At 39.3% G+C, this 18,036-nt stretch overlaps 15 non-coding genes across 15 annotated transcripts; 8 read left to right on the forward strand and 7 right to left on the reverse strand.

Moving 5' to 3' along the window:
- The first annotated feature begins 2,370 nt into the window (after positions 1-2,370).
- On the forward strand, positions 2,371-2,442 carry TRNAQ-UUG (transfer RNA glutamine (anticodon UUG)). Its single transcript has one exon. It is a non-coding gene; the product is annotated as a tRNA-Gln (tRNA).
- Positions 2,443-3,323: 881 nt separating this feature from the next.
- TRNAQ-CUG (transfer RNA glutamine (anticodon CUG)) lies at positions 3,324-3,395 on the reverse strand. Its single transcript has one exon. It is a non-coding gene; the product is annotated as a tRNA-Gln (tRNA).
- A 259-nt stretch (positions 3,396-3,654) lies between these two features.
- Positions 3,655-3,726, forward strand: TRNAQ-UUG (transfer RNA glutamine (anticodon UUG)). The gene has a single exon. It is a non-coding gene; the product is annotated as a tRNA-Gln (tRNA).
- Positions 3,727-4,639: 913 nt separating this feature from the next.
- On the reverse strand, positions 4,640-4,711 carry TRNAQ-CUG (transfer RNA glutamine (anticodon CUG)). The gene has a single exon. It is a non-coding gene; the product is annotated as a tRNA-Gln (tRNA).
- A 2,371-nt stretch (positions 4,712-7,082) lies between these two features.
- Positions 7,083-7,154, forward strand: TRNAQ-UUG (transfer RNA glutamine (anticodon UUG)). The gene has a single exon. It is a non-coding gene; the product is annotated as a tRNA-Gln (tRNA).
- An 881-nt stretch (positions 7,155-8,035) lies between these two features.
- Positions 8,036-8,107, reverse strand: TRNAQ-CUG (transfer RNA glutamine (anticodon CUG)). The gene has a single exon. It is a non-coding gene; the product is annotated as a tRNA-Gln (tRNA).
- A 259-nt stretch (positions 8,108-8,366) lies between these two features.
- On the forward strand, positions 8,367-8,438 carry TRNAQ-UUG (transfer RNA glutamine (anticodon UUG)). The gene has a single exon. It is a non-coding gene; the product is annotated as a tRNA-Gln (tRNA).
- A 913-nt stretch (positions 8,439-9,351) lies between these two features.
- TRNAQ-CUG (transfer RNA glutamine (anticodon CUG)) lies at positions 9,352-9,423 on the reverse strand. Its single transcript has one exon. It is a non-coding gene; the product is annotated as a tRNA-Gln (tRNA).
- A 2,373-nt stretch (positions 9,424-11,796) lies between these two features.
- TRNAQ-UUG (transfer RNA glutamine (anticodon UUG)) lies at positions 11,797-11,868 on the forward strand. Its single transcript has one exon. It is a non-coding gene; the product is annotated as a tRNA-Gln (tRNA).
- Positions 11,869-12,749: 881 nt separating this feature from the next.
- TRNAQ-CUG (transfer RNA glutamine (anticodon CUG)) lies at positions 12,750-12,821 on the reverse strand. Its single transcript has one exon. It is a non-coding gene; the product is annotated as a tRNA-Gln (tRNA).
- A 260-nt stretch (positions 12,822-13,081) lies between these two features.
- Positions 13,082-13,153, forward strand: TRNAQ-UUG (transfer RNA glutamine (anticodon UUG)). The gene has a single exon. It is a non-coding gene; the product is annotated as a tRNA-Gln (tRNA).
- Positions 13,154-14,065: 912 nt separating this feature from the next.
- Positions 14,066-14,137, reverse strand: TRNAQ-CUG (transfer RNA glutamine (anticodon CUG)). The gene has a single exon. It is a non-coding gene; the product is annotated as a tRNA-Gln (tRNA).
- A 2,372-nt stretch (positions 14,138-16,509) lies between these two features.
- Positions 16,510-16,581, forward strand: TRNAQ-UUG (transfer RNA glutamine (anticodon UUG)). The gene has a single exon. It is a non-coding gene; the product is annotated as a tRNA-Gln (tRNA).
- An 881-nt stretch (positions 16,582-17,462) lies between these two features.
- Positions 17,463-17,535, reverse strand: TRNAQ-CUG (transfer RNA glutamine (anticodon CUG)). The gene has a single exon. It is a non-coding gene; the product is annotated as a tRNA-Gln (tRNA).
- A 258-nt stretch (positions 17,536-17,793) lies between these two features.
- Positions 17,794-17,865, forward strand: TRNAQ-UUG (transfer RNA glutamine (anticodon UUG)). The gene has a single exon. It is a non-coding gene; the product is annotated as a tRNA-Gln (tRNA).
- Positions 17,866-18,036: the final 171 nt, after the last annotated feature.

The following is an 18,036-nucleotide window of genomic DNA, read 5'->3' on the forward strand; positions in this document are numbered from 1 at the left end:
TACATACTTAGTGACATGATGAACATCATTGCAGCAAAAAAAGAGCCTTTTAGAGAATGTATGCAATATTCTTTTATCTTATGCCTCCAGAGGAAGAATCCTATCCAAATGAGCTGTAAAGCAAAGAGTTTGCTATTGCGCAACAACCAACTAAACAGTTCCACATTTGCATAATATCCGTGGGCTAGGAATATGAGTTTGTTAAAATGATGCATGAGATCTCGATTCTCATTTCTGTTACAACTCTGTCAGGTTGCACCAGCAAGGGGCCCATGGTGTAATGGTTAGCAAAGAACATTACTGAAGGGCCCCTCGGCCAGCCAGAAAGCCAAAATGGAGAGAACGGGCATGAACTGGTTGTGAATGAGCTTCAAAATGCGTTCACAGGTAATTGAACTGGTGATCTCCTCAGTTTATACACCTGGAACTCCTGTCAATAGCAACAGTCGGCAGCTGGGTTGCCAGACATTTCGTCGAAAAAAATTTGTCGACAGGACAATTGGTCGAAACCATTTGGTCGAAAACCAAATTGTCGAATTGCTTTGTTTTTTATTTTCAAATTTTTTTTTGGGGGGGGGTTTGGGGGGGGTCCCCCCAACCCCCTTTTTTTCTAAAAACCCCTTTTTTTCCCTAAACTACAACCTAAAAAATATATATATAAATAAATTAAAAAATCGACCATTTGGCTTGCGACCAAATTACGTCGACCAAATGTCTTTCGACCAAATGTCTTTCGACGAAATGTCCGGACAGCGCCAGCTGGTCTGTGTCAGTAATGGCAATTTGATTTTGCCATTTTCACAACTCCTAATAAATGAACAAAATGTTCCATTTGTAGGCACAGTTACATGCTATGGTATGTATACCATGCTTAATAACCACCATAGGAGGCTCAGAGCACCATCCGCATTCTTACGTACAAAACATGTAAGGAAATAATCAGATCTTTTGCTCTGCAGGAGTCAGGCTTCTTTAAAGCCTGACAAAGTGGCAGAGTGCCATTGTAAACTGAGGCATGATGAAACCATGCCCAAGAACCCAGGCAGGTTAAACCCTTCCACTCATGCCCCTAGGCCCCGAACGGCCAGGTTTTATAGACAGGGCAGCTGGCATGGATTATGGACACTTTTAACATAGGGTGGTTTTTCAACCTTATCTCCTCTGGGAGCAAAGCGCTGGACAGGGTTTCCTGTACGTTTTTGAGGTTCGCAGGGATCTATGTGTGGATGTTTCTTGGTGTGAAAAGCATGACACCTTTTGGGGTGACACCAGGCTCTTCTGGGAGTTAATTTGCATAATCTCTACTTTCTATTTTATGTGACATGGGCTGCAGTTACATTGTTCTGTTAATAGAGGGCAACACACAGGTCATAGTTCCAAACAGGGGTGCACAGTCTGCTTGCTAGCTTACATTTACAGTTCTATTTGGGATTCACCGCCTTTTCATAAACTGAGTACTCTTCCGGAGTATTTCTAACTTATGTAGGTGTTTTGGGGGTGTTACGTGCCTTTGTATGACTGCTGCAAACCACTTGATATTAGACATTGATTGGAAACGACATAAAAAATCCTGACACATATTGTAAGCGGACATAAAATGACCTATATTAGCTAATATAAGTAAACAGACATCACTCCCCCCTCCCCACAAAAAGGGATGTATGCGTACACAAAAAATAAAAATGAAAAACAAGCAACTACTGCAGTTAAAATCTAAAAATGTAAATTCAGTTACATGATCATGACTCGGAAGGGGAAGTTAAAAAGTAAAAAAACACACGGTAGGAGAGAGGTTAGCTTTACATGCCATGAGGGAGGAAGAGGTCTTCCAAGCACTGTTGTGTATGTTGGTCAATCCCTCTGAAACGTAAAAGGGATGTGCACATAGAAATCAAAGCAGAGTCATCCAGAGAGACTATTTAATTCTTTTTTTTTCAAATTCTCAAAAGGAAGCTGCTATCAAATTGAACTATTCATCACAGCCACTGCTAGGAAATCTATGTGCATAAAATGACAATACACCCAAAGGAAAACAAAATATAGCTATAACATGTCAGATTACTAAATTCAGAGTCCAGCCTACTAACCATTAGACCATGGAACCTAAATACTTCCGCAAATGCTGAACTTCATTATGCCAAAACAGAGGCAGTCAGAAACAATATTTAATATTGCTTAATCATATGCCTCAAGAGGAAGAATTTGATCTACATGCTCTATAAAGCACAGAGATTGCTATAGCACAACGTCAATCGACAACATCGCTGTGTTTGTATGATATCAGTCAATTGGGACTATGAATCTGTAAAAATTGTAAATGTGCTCTATATTGCCATTTCTGATTCAACGCTCTCAGGTGCATCTTGCAAGGGTTCCATGGTGTAATGGTTAGCACTTCGGACTTTGAATCCAACGATCCGAGTTCAAGTCTCGGTGGGACCGTTATCTTGCTCTTACACTCCATTTTCTAATTTCTCAAATTACAATTCAACAGAGTTAATATTCAGAAGTTCAGTCGACTCTCTCTGCACGACATTACATTTAAATGCACTTTGGTGCCTGATACCAATACAGTGATGCAACTACATATCGTTAATGTACAATCCCTAAGGTCAATCAGAGTGGGCACCCAGATATCTCTCAGAAACATTTTCCACAGATGAATAATGTCCAACCTTAACTCTATGAAAAGAAAAATGTACACACTATGTGCAGTAGATTCTCTGCTCACTGGAACATGCAGAAACAACATTGATGTGAAAAGATTGGAAAAAGCCCTATTTTATTAACATTAAAAAATGTTATACAATTATTTTGGTGAATCATATTCACTTTCACAATCATTCCTATGTTTCAAGCAATTTGATGGTCTTATTAAATGTGTAAAAAATGTAATTCTTTGAGTTGACAAACTGTATGGAGAGCAAACTTTTTATAACTTACAAGAGTTATGAGTTCTAGAAAGTAGTGCATTTACTGATCAAGTGCCCTTGTTTAAATGTACTTACTTTATTTGGATCACACCTTTCTCGAAAGAAGAAATAAACTCTAAATTATCAGGAAACAATTCAACTGATTTTAGGGGCCTCCTGGGCTTTCAATGCAAATCGCTGAGATCAAAAGCCAGTTTAATAGCCATTATACCTTGGAGCTTTGGAGATATGAGAGTGGGCAGTTTCTTTGTGGCAAAAGAGAGTCATCCCCAGAAACTATTAATATTCTTTGGTCAAAGAAGACTGCCATCAAAGTGGGCTGTAAAGCAAAGCTATTGCTGTTATATCTATCTGCAAATGAAAGGCAACTCTAAAAGAGAAGCAGCCCCAAGGTCCCACCGAGACTTGAACTGGGATCGCTGGATTCAGAGTCCAGAGTGCTAACCATTACACCATGGAACCCACATATTCAGTAGCATGATGCACTTCATTCTGGAAAAACAGAGCACATCAGAGAAAATATGTAATATTCCTATATCATTAGACTCCAGAGGAAGAATTTGATCCAAATGAGACATGAAGCCAATACTTTGCGATTGCACTGCATCCAACAGCAACAGTGCTGCTTCGATATAATATCAGTAAACGGTTACTATAGGTCAGTAAAAATCTTGACTGTGCCCTATATTCTCATTGCCCTTATGAAGCTCTGCTCAACAAGGGTTCCATGGTGTAATGGTTAGCACTTTGGACTTTGAATCCAGCGATCCGAGTTCAAGTCTCGGTGGAACCTCTCTCTTGCTCTAACACACTTTGTCTCCTTGTTGTCTTAAATTATAGGCCAAAGATAGTAATATTCATAAGGTTAGTGGTGTAGGGTATTCATTTTCGCTCTCACTCTCTGGCATAACTTTTCATAAAAATCCACTTTTGTGCCTAGCACCTTAACCTTTATGCATTTTTTTTAAATGTATGAACAGTGAGGTCATTCTGAGTCGATGGGCAGATCTGCATCGGAAACATACATAAAAGATTTGAAATTTTCAAACTTAACTCAATGTTAAGAAACATGCTCAATCTGTGACCCAATGGATTCTCTTTTTACTTGAAGATGCAGCAACAACATTAATAATACCATTTTGGGAAAAGCAGCTCTATTGTATCGCCATTCTCTTTCAAAATTGTTAAAGGGTTAATCCTATGAAAAGCGACCACATTCAGAATCAATGATATTAATCAAGCGTCTTAACAGTCTTTACATGTTTGTAAAATGAAGGTATCAGTTTGAGATGAAAAATAGAACGAGGAACACACTTTTCTTAATTCACAAAAGGCCTGAGGTGTATAAATACTGTTTGTACCGACCAAGGGCCCATTCGTGAATGTACTTACTTTAGTTGGATCATACCTTTCTTCAAAGAAGACATCCACAATAAACGATAAGGGAAAGGTTCGACTGATGGTAAACTCTTACAGAGATTTGAATGCAAATTATTGGATTCAACCTCCAGGGTGCTACCATTACACCATGGGTCTTTCACACCACAGAAAGTGGTGGGTTTCATTGTGGCTAAAGAGCGTCATCCATGGAAAATCTTTCTTTTTTCAAATGCACCCAGGGAATAATGCTATGAAAGTGGGCGACACAGCAGCGTCATTGCTATTAAAACAAGACACTGAGAGGAAAACAAACACAGTAATTCCCAAGGTCCCACCGAGATTTGAACTCGGATCGCTGGATTCAGAGTCCAGAGTGCTAACCATTACACCATAGAACCTACATACTTAGTGACATGATGAACGTCATTGCAGCAAAAAAAGAGCCTTTTAGAGAATGTATGCAATATTCTTTTATCTTATGCCTCCAGAGGAAGAATCCTATCCAAATGAGCTGTAAAGCAAAGAGTTTGCTATTGCGCAACAACCAACTAAACAGTTCCACATTTGCATAATATCCGTGGGCTAGGAATATGAGTTTGTTAAAATGATGCATGAGATCTCGATTCTCATTTCTGTTACAACTCTGTCAGGTTGCACCAGCAAGGGGCCCATGGTGTAATGGTTAGCAAAGAACATTACTGAAGGGCCCCTCGGCCAGCCAGAAAGCCAAAATGGAGAGAACGGGCATGAACTGGTTGTGAATGAGCTTCAAAATGCGTTCACAGGTAATTGAACTGGTGATCTCCTCAGTTTATACACCTGGAACTCCTGTCAATAGCAACAGTCGGCAGCTGGGTTGCCAGACATTTCGTCGAAAAAAATTTGTCGACAGGACAATTGGTCGAAACCATTTGGTCGAAAACCAAATGGTCGAATTGCTTTGTTTTTTATTTTCAAATTTTTTTTTGGGGGGGGGTTTGGGGGGGGTCCCCCCAACCCCCTTTTTTTCTAAAAACCCCTTTTTTTCCCTAAACTACAACCTAAAAAATATATATATAAATAAATTAAAAAATCGACCATTTGGCTTTCGACCAAATTACGTCGACCAAATGTCTTTCGACCAAATGTCTTTCGACGAAATGTCCGGACAGCGCCAGCTGGTCTGTGTCAGTAATGGCAATTTGATTTTGCCATTTTCACAACTCCCTAATAAATGAACAAAATGTTCCATTTGTAGGCACAGTTACATGCTATGGTATGTATACCATGCTTAATAACCACCATAGGAGGCTCAGAGCACCATCCGCATTCTTACGTACAAAACATGTAAGGAAATAATCAGATCTTTTGCTCTGCAGGAGTCAGGCTTCTTTAAAGCCTGACAAAGTGGCAGAGTGCCATTGTAAACTGAGGCATGATGAAACCATGCCCAAGAACCCAGGCAGGTTAAACCCTTCCACTCATGCCCCTAGGCCCCGAACGGCCAGGTTTTATAGACAGGGCAGCTGGCATGGATTATGGACACTTTTAACATAGGGTGGTTTTTCAACCTTATCTCCTCTGGGAGCAAAGCGCTGGACAGGGTTTCCTGTACGTTTTTGAGGTTCGCAGGGATCTATGTGTGGATGTTTCTTGGTGTGAAAAGCATGACACCTTTTGGGGTGACACCAGGCTCTTCTGGGAGTTAATTTGCATAATCTCTACTTTCTATTTTATGTGACATGGGCTGCAGTTACATTGTTCTGTTAATAGAGGGCAACACACAGGTCATAGTTCCAAACAGGGGTGCACAGTCTGCTTGCTAGCTTGCATTTACAGTTCTATTTGGGATTCACCGCCTTTTCGTAAACTGAGTACTCTTCCGGAGTATTTCTAACTTATGTAGGTGTTTTGGGGGTGTTACGTGCCTTTGTATGACTGCTGCAAACCACTTGATATTAGACATTGATTGGAAACGACATAAAAAATCCTGACACATATTGTAAGCGGACATAAAATGACCTATATTAGCTAATATAAGTAAACAGACATCACTCCCCCCTCCCCACAAAAAGGGATGTATGCGTACACAAAAAATAAAAATGAAAAACAAGCAACTACTGCAGTTAAAATCTAAAAATGTAAATTCAGTTACATGATCATGACTCGGAAGGGGAAGTTAAAAAGTAAAAAAACACACGGTAGGAGAGAGGTTAGCTTTACATGCCATGAGGGAGGAAGAGGTCTTCCAAGCACTGTTGTGTATGTTGGTCAATCCCTCTGAAACGCAAAAGGGATGTGCACATAGAAATCAAAGCAGAGTCATCCAGAGAGACTATTTAATTCTTTTTTTTTCAAATTCTCAAAAGGAAGCTGCTATCAAATTGAACTATTCATCACAGCCACTGCTAGGAAATCTATGTGCATAAAATGACAATACACCCAAAGGAAAACAAAATATAGCTATAACATGTCAGATTACTAAATTCAGAGTCCAGCCTACTAACCATTAGACCATGGAACCTAAATACTTCCGCAAATGCTGAACTTCATTATGCCAAAACAGAGGCAGTCAGAAACAATATTTAATATTGCTTAATCATATGCCTCAAGAGGAAGAATTTGATCTACATGCTCTATAAAGCACAGAGATTGCTATAGCACAACGTCAATCGACAACATCGCTGTGTTTGTATGATATCAGTCAATTGGGACTATGAATCTGTAAAAATTGTAAATGTGCTCTATATTGCCATTTCTGATTCAACGCTCTCAGGTGCATCTTGCAAGGGTTCCATGGTGTAATGGTTAGCACTTTGGACTTTGAATCCAACGATCCGAGTTCAAGTCTCGGTGGGACCGTTATCTTGCTCTTACACTCCATTTTCTAATTTCTCAAATTACAATTCAACAGAGTTAATATTCAGAAGTTCAGTCGACTCTCTCTGCACGACATTACATTTAAATGCACTTTGGTGCCTGATACCAATACAGTGATGCAACTACATATCGTTAATGTACAATCCCTAAGGTCAATCAGAGTGGGCACCCAGATATCTCTCAGAAACATTTTCCACAGATGAATAATGTCCAACCTTAACTCTATGAAAAGAAAAATGTACACACTATGTGCAGTAGATTCTCTGCTCACTGGAACATGCAGAAACAACATTGATGTGAAAAGATTGGAAAAAGCCCTATTTTATTAACATTAAAAAATGTTATACAATTATTTTGGTGAATCATATTCACTTTCACAATCATTCCTATGTTTCAAGCAATTTGATGGTCTTATTAAATGTGTAAAAAATGTAATTCTTTGAGTTGACAAACTGTATGGAGAGCAAACTTTTTATAACTTACAAGAGTTATGAGTTCTAGAAAGTAGTGCATTTACTGATCAAGTGCCCTTGTTTAAATGTACTTACTTTATTTGGATCACACCTTTCTCGAAAGAAGAAATAAACTCTAAATTATCAGGAAACAATTCAACTGATTTTAGGGGCCTCCTGGGCTTTCAATGCAAATCGCTGAGATCAAAAGCCAGTTTAATAGCCATTATACCTTGGAGCTTTGGAGATATGAGAGTGGGCAGTTTCTTTGTGGCAAAAGAGAGTCATCCCCAGAAACTATTAATATTCTTTGGTCAAAGAAGACTGCCATCAAAGTGGGCTGTAAAGCAAAGCTATTGCTGTTATATCTATCTGCAAATGAAAGGCAACTCTAAAAGAGAAGCAGCCCCAAGGTCCCACCGAGACTTGAACTGGGATCGCTGGATTCAGAGTCCAGAGTGCTAACCATTACACCATGGAACCCACATATTCAGTAGCATGATGCACTTCATTCTGGAAAAACAGAGCACATCAGAGAAAATATGTAATATTCCTATATCATTAGACTCCAGAGGAAGAATTTGATCCAAATGAGACATGAAGCCAATACTTTGCGATTGCACTGCATCCAACAGCAACAGTGCTGCTTCGATATAATATCAGTAAACGGTTACTATAGGTCAGTAAAAATCTTGACTGTGCCCTATATTCTCATTGCCCTTATGAAGCTCTGCTCAACAAGGGTTCCATGGTGTAATGGTTAGCACTTTGGACTTTGAATCCAGCGATCCGAGTTCAAGTCTCGGTGGAACCTCTCTCTTGCTCTAACACACTTTGTCTCCTTGTTGTCTTAAATTATAGGCCAAAGATAGTAATATTCATAAGGTTAGTGGTGTAGGGTATTCATTTTCGCTCTCACTCTCTGGCATAACTTTTCATAAAAATCCACTTTTGTGCCTAGCACCTTAACCTTTATGCATTTTTTTTAAATGTATGAACAGTGAGGTCATTCTGAGTCGATGGGCAGATCTGCATCGGAAACATACATAAAAGATTTGAAATTTTCAAACTTAACTCAATGTTAAGAAACATGCTCAATCTGTGACCCAATGGATTCTCTTTTTACTTGAAGATGCAGCAACAACATTAATAATACCATTTTGGGAAAAGCAGCTCTATTGTATCGCCATTCTCTTTCAAAATTGTTAAAGGGTTAATCCTATGAAAAGCGACCACATTCAGAATCAATGATATTAATCAAGCGTCTTAACAGTCTTTACATGTTTGTAAAATGAAGGTATCAGTTTGAGATGAAAAATAGAACGAGGAACACACTTTTCTTAATTCACAAAAGGCCTGAGGTGTATAAATACTGTTTGTACCGACCAAGGGCCCATTCGTGAATGTACTTACTTTAGTTGGATCATACCTTTCTTCAAAGAAGACATCCACAATAAACGATAAGGGAAAGGTTCGACTGATGGTAAACTCTTACAGAGATTTGAATGCAAATTATTGGATTCAACCTCCAGGGTGCTACCATTACACCATGGGTCTTTCACACCACAGAAAGTGGTGGGTTTCATTGTGGCTAAAGAGCGTCATCCATGGAAAATCTTTTTTTTTTCAAATGCACCCAGGGAATAATGCTATGAAAGTGGGCGACACAGCAGCGTCATTGCTATTAAAACAAGACACTGAGAGGAAAACAAACACAGTAATTCCCAAGGTCCCACCGAGATTTGAACTCGGATCGCTGGATTCAGAGTCCAGAGTGCTAACCATTACACCATAGAACCTACATACTTAGTGACATGATGAACGTCATTGCAGCAAAAAAAGAGCCTTTTAGAGAATGTATGCAATATTCTTTTATCTTATGCCTCCAGAGGAAGAATCCTATCCAAATGAGCTGTAAAGCAAAGAGTTTGCTATTGCGCAACAACCAACTAAACAGTTCCACATTTGCATAATATCCGTGGGCTAGGAATATGAGTTTGTTAAAATGATGCATGAGATCTCGATTCTCATTTCTGTTACAACTCTGTCAGGTTGCACCAGCAAGGGGCCCATGGTGTAATGGTTAGCAAAGAACATTACTGAAGGGCCCCTCGGCCAGCCAGAAAGCCAAAATGGAGAGAACGGGCATGAACTGGTTGTGAATGAGCTTCAAAATGCGTTCACAGGTAATTGAACTGGTGATCTCCTCAGTTTATACACCTGGAACTCCTGTCAATAGCAACAGTCGGCAGCTGGGTTGCCAGACATTTCGTCGAAAAAAATTTGTCGACAGGACAATTGGTCGAAACCATTTGGTCGAAAACCAAATGGTCGAATTGCTTTGTTTTTTATTTTCAAATTTTTTTTTGGGGGGGGGGTTTGGGGGGGGGTCCCCCCAACCCCCTTTTTTTCTAAAAACCCCTTTTTTTCCCTAAACTACAACCTAAAAAATATATATATAAATAAATTAAAAAATCGACCATTTGGCTTTCGACCAAATTACGTCGACCAAATGTCTTTCGACCAAATGTCTTTCGACGAAATGTCCGGACAGCGCCAGCTGGTCTGTGTCAGTAATGGCAATTTGATTTTGCCATTTTCACAACTCCCTAATAAATGAACAAAATGTTCCATTTGTAGGCACAGTTACATGCTATGGTATGTATACCATGCTTAATAACCACCATAGGAGGCTCAGAGCACCATCCGCATTCTTACGTACAAAACATGTAAGGAAATAATCAGATCTTTTGCTCTGCAGGAGTCAGGCTTCTTTAAAGCCTGACAAAGTGGCAGAGTGCCATTGTAAACTGAGGCATGATGAAACCATGCCCAAGAACCCAGGCAGGTTAAACCCTTCCACTCATGCCCCTAGGCCCCGAACGGCCAGGTTTTATAGACAGGGCAGCTGGCATGGATTATGGACACTTTTAACATAGGGTGGTTTTTCAACCTTATCTCCTCTGGGAGCAAAGCGCTGGACAGGGTTTCCTGTACGTTTTTGAGGTTCGCAGGGATCTATGTGTGGATGTTTCTTGGTGTGAAAAGCATGACACCTTTTGGGGTGACACCAGGCTCTTCTGGGAGTTAATTTGCATAATCTCTACTTTCTATTTTATGTGACATGGGCTGCAGTTACATTGTTCTGTTAATAGAGGGCAACACACAGGTCATAGTTCCAAACAGGGGTGCACAGTCTGCTTGCTAGCTTACATTTACAGTTCTATTTGGGATTCACCGCCTTTTCATAAACTGAGTACTCTTCCGGAGTATTTCTAACTTATGTAGGTGTTTTGGGGGTGTTACGTGCCTTTGTATGACTGCTGCAAACCACTTGATATTAGACATTGATTGGAAACGACATAAAAAATCCTGACACATATTGTAAGCGGACATAAAATGACCTATATTAGCTAATATAAGTAAACAGACATCACTCCCCCCTCCCCACAAAAAGGGATGTATGCGTACACAAAAAATAAAAATGAAAAACAAGCAACTACTGCAGTTAAAATCTAAAAATGTAAATTCAGTTACATGATCATGACTCGGAAGGGGAAGTTAAAAAGTAAAAAAACACACGGTAGGAGAGAGGTTAGCTTTACATGCCATGAGGGAGGAAGAGGTCTTCCAAGCACTGTTGTGTATGTTGGTCAATCCCTCTGAAACGCAAAAGGGATGTGCACATAGAAATCAAAGCAGAGTCATCCAGAGAGACTATTTAATTCTTTTTTTTTCAAATTCTCAAAAGGAAGCTGCTATCAAATTGAACTATTCATCACAGCCACTGCTAGGAAATCTATGTGCATAAAATGACAATACACCCAAAGGAAAACAAAATATAGCTATAACATGTCAGATTACTAAATTCAGAGTCCAGCCTACTAACCATTAGACCATGGAACCTAAATACTTCCGCAAATGCTGAACTTCATTATGCCAAAACAGAGGCAGTCAGAAACAATATTTAATATTGCTTAATCATATGCCTCAAGAGGAAGAATTTGATCTACATGCTCTATAAAGCACAGAGATTGCTATAGCACAACGTCAATCGACAACATCGCTGTGTTTGTATGATATCAGTCAATTGGGACTATGAATCTGTAAAAATTGTAAATGTGCTCTATATTGCCATTTCTGATTCAACGCTCTCAGGTGCATCTTGCAAGGGTTCCATGGTGTAATGGTTAGCACTTTGGACTTTGAATCCAACGATCCGAGTTCAAGTCTCGGTGGGACCGTTATCTTGCTCTTACACTCCATTTTCTAATTTCTCAAATTACAATTCAACAGAGTTAATATTCAGAAGTTCAGTCGACTCTCTCTGCACGACATTACATTTAAATGCACTTTGGTGCCTGATACCAATACAGTGATGCAACTACATATCGTTAATGTACAATCCCTAAGGTCAATCAGAGTGGGCACCCAGATATCTCTCAGAAACATTTTCCACAGATGAATAATGTCCAACCTTAACTCTATGAAAAGAAAAATGTACACACTATGTGCAGTAGATTCTCTGCTCACTGGAACATGCAGAAACAACATTGATGTGAAAAGATTGGAAAAAGCCCTATTTTATTAACATTAAAAAATGTTATACAATTATTTTGGTGAATCATATTCACTTTCACAATCATTCCTATGTTTCAAGCAATTTGATTGTCTTATTAAATGTGTAAAAAATGTAATTCTTTGAGTTGACAAACTGTATGGAGAGCAAACTTTTTATAACTTACAAGAGTTATGAGTTCTAGAAAGTAGTGCATTTACTGATCAAGTGCCCTTGTTTAAATGTACTTACTTTATTTGGATCACACCTTTCTCGAAAGAAGAAATAAACTCTAAATTATCAGGAAACAATTCAACTGATTTTAGGGGCCTCCTGGGCTTTCAATGCAAATCGCTGAGATCAAAAGCCAGTTTAATAGCCATTATACCTTGGAGCTTTGGAGATATGAGAGTGGGCAGTTTCTTTGTGGCAAAAGAGAGTCATCCCCAGAAACTATTAATATTCTTTGGTCAAAGAAGACTGCCATCAAAGTGGGCTGTAAAGCAAAGCTATTGCTGTTATATCTATCTGCAAATGAAAGGCAACTCTAAAAGAGAAGCAGCCCCAAGGTCCCACCGAGACTTGAACTCGGATCGCTGGATTCAGAGTCCAGAGTGCTAACCATTACACCATGGAACCCACATATTCAGTAGCATGATGCACTTCATTCTGGAAAAACAGAGCACATCAGAGAAAATATGTAATATTCCTATATCATTAGACTCCAGAGGAAGAATTTGATCCAAATGAGACATGAAGCCAATACTTTGCGATTGCACAGCATCCAACAGCAACAGTGCTGCTTCGATATAATATCAGTAAACGGTTACTATAGGTCAGTAAAAAATCTTGACTGTGCCCTATATTCTCATTGCCCTTATGAAGCTCTGCTCAACAAGGGTTCCATGGTGTAATGGTTAGCACTTTGGACTTTGAATCCAGCGATCCGAGTTCAAGTCTCGGTGGAACCTCTCTCTTGCTCTAACACACTTTGTCTCCTTGTTGTCTTAAATTATAGGCCAAAGATAGTAATATTCATAAGGTTAGTGGTGTAGGGTATTCATTTTCGCTCTCACTCTCTGGCATAACTTTTCATAAAAATCCACTTTTGTGCCTAGCACCTTAACCTTTATGCATTTTTTTAAATGTATGAACAGTGAGGTCATTCTGAGTCGATGGGCAGATCTGCATCGGAAACATACATAAAAGATTTGAAATTTTCAAACTTAACTCAATGTTAAGAAACATGCTCAATCTGTGACCCAATGGATTCTCTTTTTACTTGAAGATGCAGCAACAACATTAATAATACCATTTTGGGAAAAGCAGCTCTATTGTATCGCCATTCTCTTTCAAAATTGTTAAAGGGTTAATCCTATGAAAAGCGACCACATTCAGAATCAATGATATTAATCAAGCGTCTTAACAGTCTTTACATGTTTGTAAAATGAAGGTATCAGTTTGAGATGAAAAATAGAACGAAGAACACACTTTTCTTAATTCACAAAAGGCCTGAGGTGTATAAATACTGTTTGTACCGACCAAGGGCCCATTCGTGAATGTACTTACTTTAGTTGGATCATACCTTTCTTCAAAGAAGACATCCACAATAAACGATAAGGGAAAGGTTCGACTGATGGTAAACTCTTACAGAGATTTGAATGCAAATTATTGGATTCAACCTCCAGGGTGCTACCATTACACCATGGGTCTTTCACACCACAGAAAGTGGTGGGTTTCATTGTGGCTAAAGAGCGTCATCCATGGAAAATCTTTCTTTTTTCAAATGCACCCAGGGAATAATGCTATGAAAGTGGGCGACACAGCAGCGTCATTGCTATTAAAACAAGACACTGAGAGGAAAACAAATACAGTAATTCCCAAGGTCCCACCGAAATTTGAACTCGGATCGCAGGATTCAGAGTCCAGAGTGCTAACCATTACACCATGGAACCTACATACTTAGTGACATGATGAACGTCATTGCAGCAAAAATAGAGCCTTTTAGAGAATGTATGCAATATTCTTTTATCTTATGCCTCCAGAGGAAGAATCCTATCCAAATGAGCTGTAAAGCAAAGAGTTTGCTATTGCGCAACAACCAACTAAACAGTTCCACATTTGCATAATATCCGTGGGCTAGGAATATGAGTTTGTTAAAATGATGCATGAGATCTCGATTCTCATTTCTGTTACAACTCTGTCAGGTTGCACCAGCAAGGGGCCCATGGTGTAATGGTTAGCAAAGAACATTACTGAAGGGCCCCTCGGCCAGCCAGAAAGCCAAAATGGAGAGAACGGGCATGAACTGGTTGTGAATGAGCTTCAAAATGCGTTCACAGGTAATTGAACTGGTGATCTCCTCAGTTTATACACCTGGAACTCCTGTCAATAGCAACAGTCGGCAGCTGGGTTGCCAGACATTTCGTCGAAAAAAATGTGTCGACAGGACAATTGGTCGAAACCATTTGGTCGAAAACCAAATGGTCGAATTGCTTTGTTTTTTATTTTCACATTTTTTTTTTGGGGGGGGGGCTTGGGGGGGTCCCCCCAAACCCCTTTTTTTCTAAAAACCCCTTTTTTTCCCTAAACTACAACCTAAAAAATATATATATAAATAAATAAAAAAATCAACCATTTGGCTTTCGACCAAATTACGTCGACCAAATGTCTTTCGACGAAATGTCTTTCGACGAAATGTCCGGACAGCGGCAGCTGGTCTGTGTCAGTAATGGCAATTTGATTTTGCCATTTTCACAACTCCCTAATAAATGAACAAAATGTTCCATTTGTAGGCACAGTTACATGCTATGGTATGTATACCATGCTTAATAACCACCATAGGAGGCTCAGAGCACCATCCGCATTCTTACGTACAAAACATGTAAGGAAATAATCAGATCTTTTGCTCTGCAGGAGTCAGGCTTCTTTAAAGCCTGACAAAGTGGCAGAGTGCCATTGTAAACTGAGGCATGATGAAACCATGCCCAAGAACCCAGGCAGGTTAAACCCTTCCACTCATGCCCCTAGGCCCCGAACGGCCAGGTTTTATAGACAGGGCAGCTGGCATGGATTATGGACACTTTTAACATAGGGTGGTTTTTCAACCTTATCTCCTCTGGGAGCAAAGCGCTGGACAGGGTTTCCTGTACGTTTTTGAGGTTCGCAGGGATCTATGTGTGGATGTTTCTTGGTGTGAAAAGCATGACACATTTTGGGGTGACACCAGGCTCTTCTGGGAGTTAATTTGCATAATCTCTACTTTCTATTTTATGTGACATGGGCTGCAGTTACATTGTTCTGTTAATAGAGGGCAACACACAGGTCATAGTTCCAAACAGGGGTGCACAGTCTGCTTGCTAGCTTACATTTACAGTTCTATTTGGGATTCACCGCCTTTTCATAAACTGAGTACTCTTCCGGAGTATTTCTAACTTATGTAGGTGTTTTGGGGGTGTTACGTGCCTTTGTATGACTGCTGCAAACCACTTGATATTAGACATTGATTGGAAACGACATAAAAAATCCTGACACATATTGTAAGCGGACATAAAATGACCTATATTAGCTAATATAAGTAAACAGACATCACTCCCCCCTCCCCACAAAAAGGGATGTATGCGTACACAAAAAATAAAAATGAAAAACAAGCAACTACTGCAGTTAAAATCTAAAAATGTAAATTCAGTTACATGATCATGACTCGGAAGGGGAAGTTAAAAAGTAAAAAAACACACGGTAGGAGAGAGGTTAGCTTTACATGCCATGAGGGAGGAAGAGGTCTTCCAAGCACTGTTGTGTATGTTGGTCAATCCCTCTGAAACGCAAAAGGGATGTGCACATAGACATCAAAGCAGAGTCATCCAGAGAGACTATTTAATTCTTTTTTTTTCAAATTCTCAAAAGGAAGCTGCTATCAAATTGAACTATTCATCACAGCCACTGCTAGGAAATCTATGTGCATAAAATGACAATACACCCAAAGGAAAACAAAATATAGCTATAACATGTCAGATTACTAAATTCAGAGTCCAGCCTACTAACCATTAGACCATGGAACCTAAATACTTCCGCAAATGCTGAACTTCATTATGCCAAAACAGAGGCAGTCAGAAACAATATTTAATATTGCTTAATCATATGCCTCAAGAGGAAGAATTTGATCTACATGCTCTATAAAGCACAGAGATTGCTATAGCACAACGTCAATCGACAACATCGCTGTGTTTGTATGATATCAGTCAATTGGGACTATGAATCTGTAAAAATTGTAAATGTGCTCTATATTGCCATTTCTGATTCAACGCTCTCAGGTGCATCTTGCAAGGGTTCCATGGTGTAATGGTTAGCACTTTGGACTTTGAATCCAACGATCCGAGTTCAAGTCTCGGTGGGACCGTTATCTTGCTCTTACACTCCATTTTCTAATTTCTCAAATTACAATTCAACAGAGTTAATATTCAGAAGTTCAGTCGACTCTCTCTGCACGACATTACATTTAAATGCACTTTGGTGCCTGATACCAATACAGTGATGCAACTACATATCGTTAATGTACAATCCCTAAGGTCAATCAGAGTGGGCACCCAGATATCTCTCAGAAACATTTTCCACAGATGAATAATGTCCAACCTTAACTCTATGAAAAGAAAAATGTACACACTATGTGCAGTAGATTCTCTGCTCACTGGAACATGCAGAAACAACATTGATGTGAAAAGATTGGAAAAAGCCCTATTTTATTAACATTAAAAAATGTTATACAATTATTTTGGTGAATCATATTCACTTTCACAATCATTCCTATGTTTCAAGCAATTTGATGGTCTTATTAAATGTGTAAAAAATGTAATTCTTTGAGTTGACAAACTGTATGGAGAGCAAACTTTTTATAACTTACAAGAGTTATGAGTTCTAGAAAGTAGTGCATTTACTGATCAAGTGCCCTTGTTTAAATGTACTTACTTTATTTGGATCACACCTTTCTCGAAAGAAGAAATAAACTCTAAATTATCAGGAAACAATTCAACTGATTTTAGGGGCCTCCTGGGCTTTCAATGCAAATCGCTGAGATCAAAAGCCAGTTTAATAGCCATTATACCTTGGAGCTTTGGAGATATGAGAGTGGGCAGTTTCTTTGTGGCAAAAGAGAGTCATCCCCAGAAACTATTAATATTCTTTGGTCAAAGAAGACTGCCATCAAAGTGGGCTGTAAAGCAAAGCTATTGCTGTTATATCTATCTGCAAATGAAAGGCAACTCTAAAAGAGAAGCAGCCCCAAGGTCCCACCGAGACTTGAACTCGGATCGCTGGATTCAGAGTCCAGAGTGCTAACCATTACACCATGGAAGCCACATATTCAGTAGCATGATGCACTTCATTCTGGAAAAACAGAGCACATCAGAGAAAATATGTAATATTCCTATATCATTAGACTCCAGAGGAAGAATTTGATCCAAATGAGACATGAAGCCAATACTTTGCGATTGCACAGCATCCAACAGCAACAGTGCTGCTTCGATATAATATCAGTAAACGGTTACTATAGGTCAGTAAAAATCTTGACTGTGCCCTATATTCTCATTGCCCTTATGAAGCTCTGCTCAACAAGGGTTCCATGGTGTAATGGTTAGCACTTTGGACTTTGAATCCAGCGATCCGAGTTCAAGTCTCGGTGGAACCTCTCTCTTGCTCTAACACACTTTGTCTCCTTGTTGTCTTAAATTATAGGCCAAAGATAGTAATATTCATAAGGTTAGTGGTGTAGGGTATTCATTTTCGCTCTCACTCTCTGGCATAACTTTTCATAAAAATCCACTTTTGTGCCTAGCACCTTAACCTTTATGCATTTTTT

This window comes from Ambystoma mexicanum, chromosome 5p (genome assembly GCF_040938575.1).
Source record: "Ambystoma mexicanum isolate Mex_15411 chromosome 5p, UKY_AmexF1_1, whole genome shotgun sequence".
Classification (NCBI taxonomy): Eukaryota; Metazoa; Chordata; class Amphibia; order Caudata; family Ambystomatidae; genus Ambystoma; species Ambystoma mexicanum.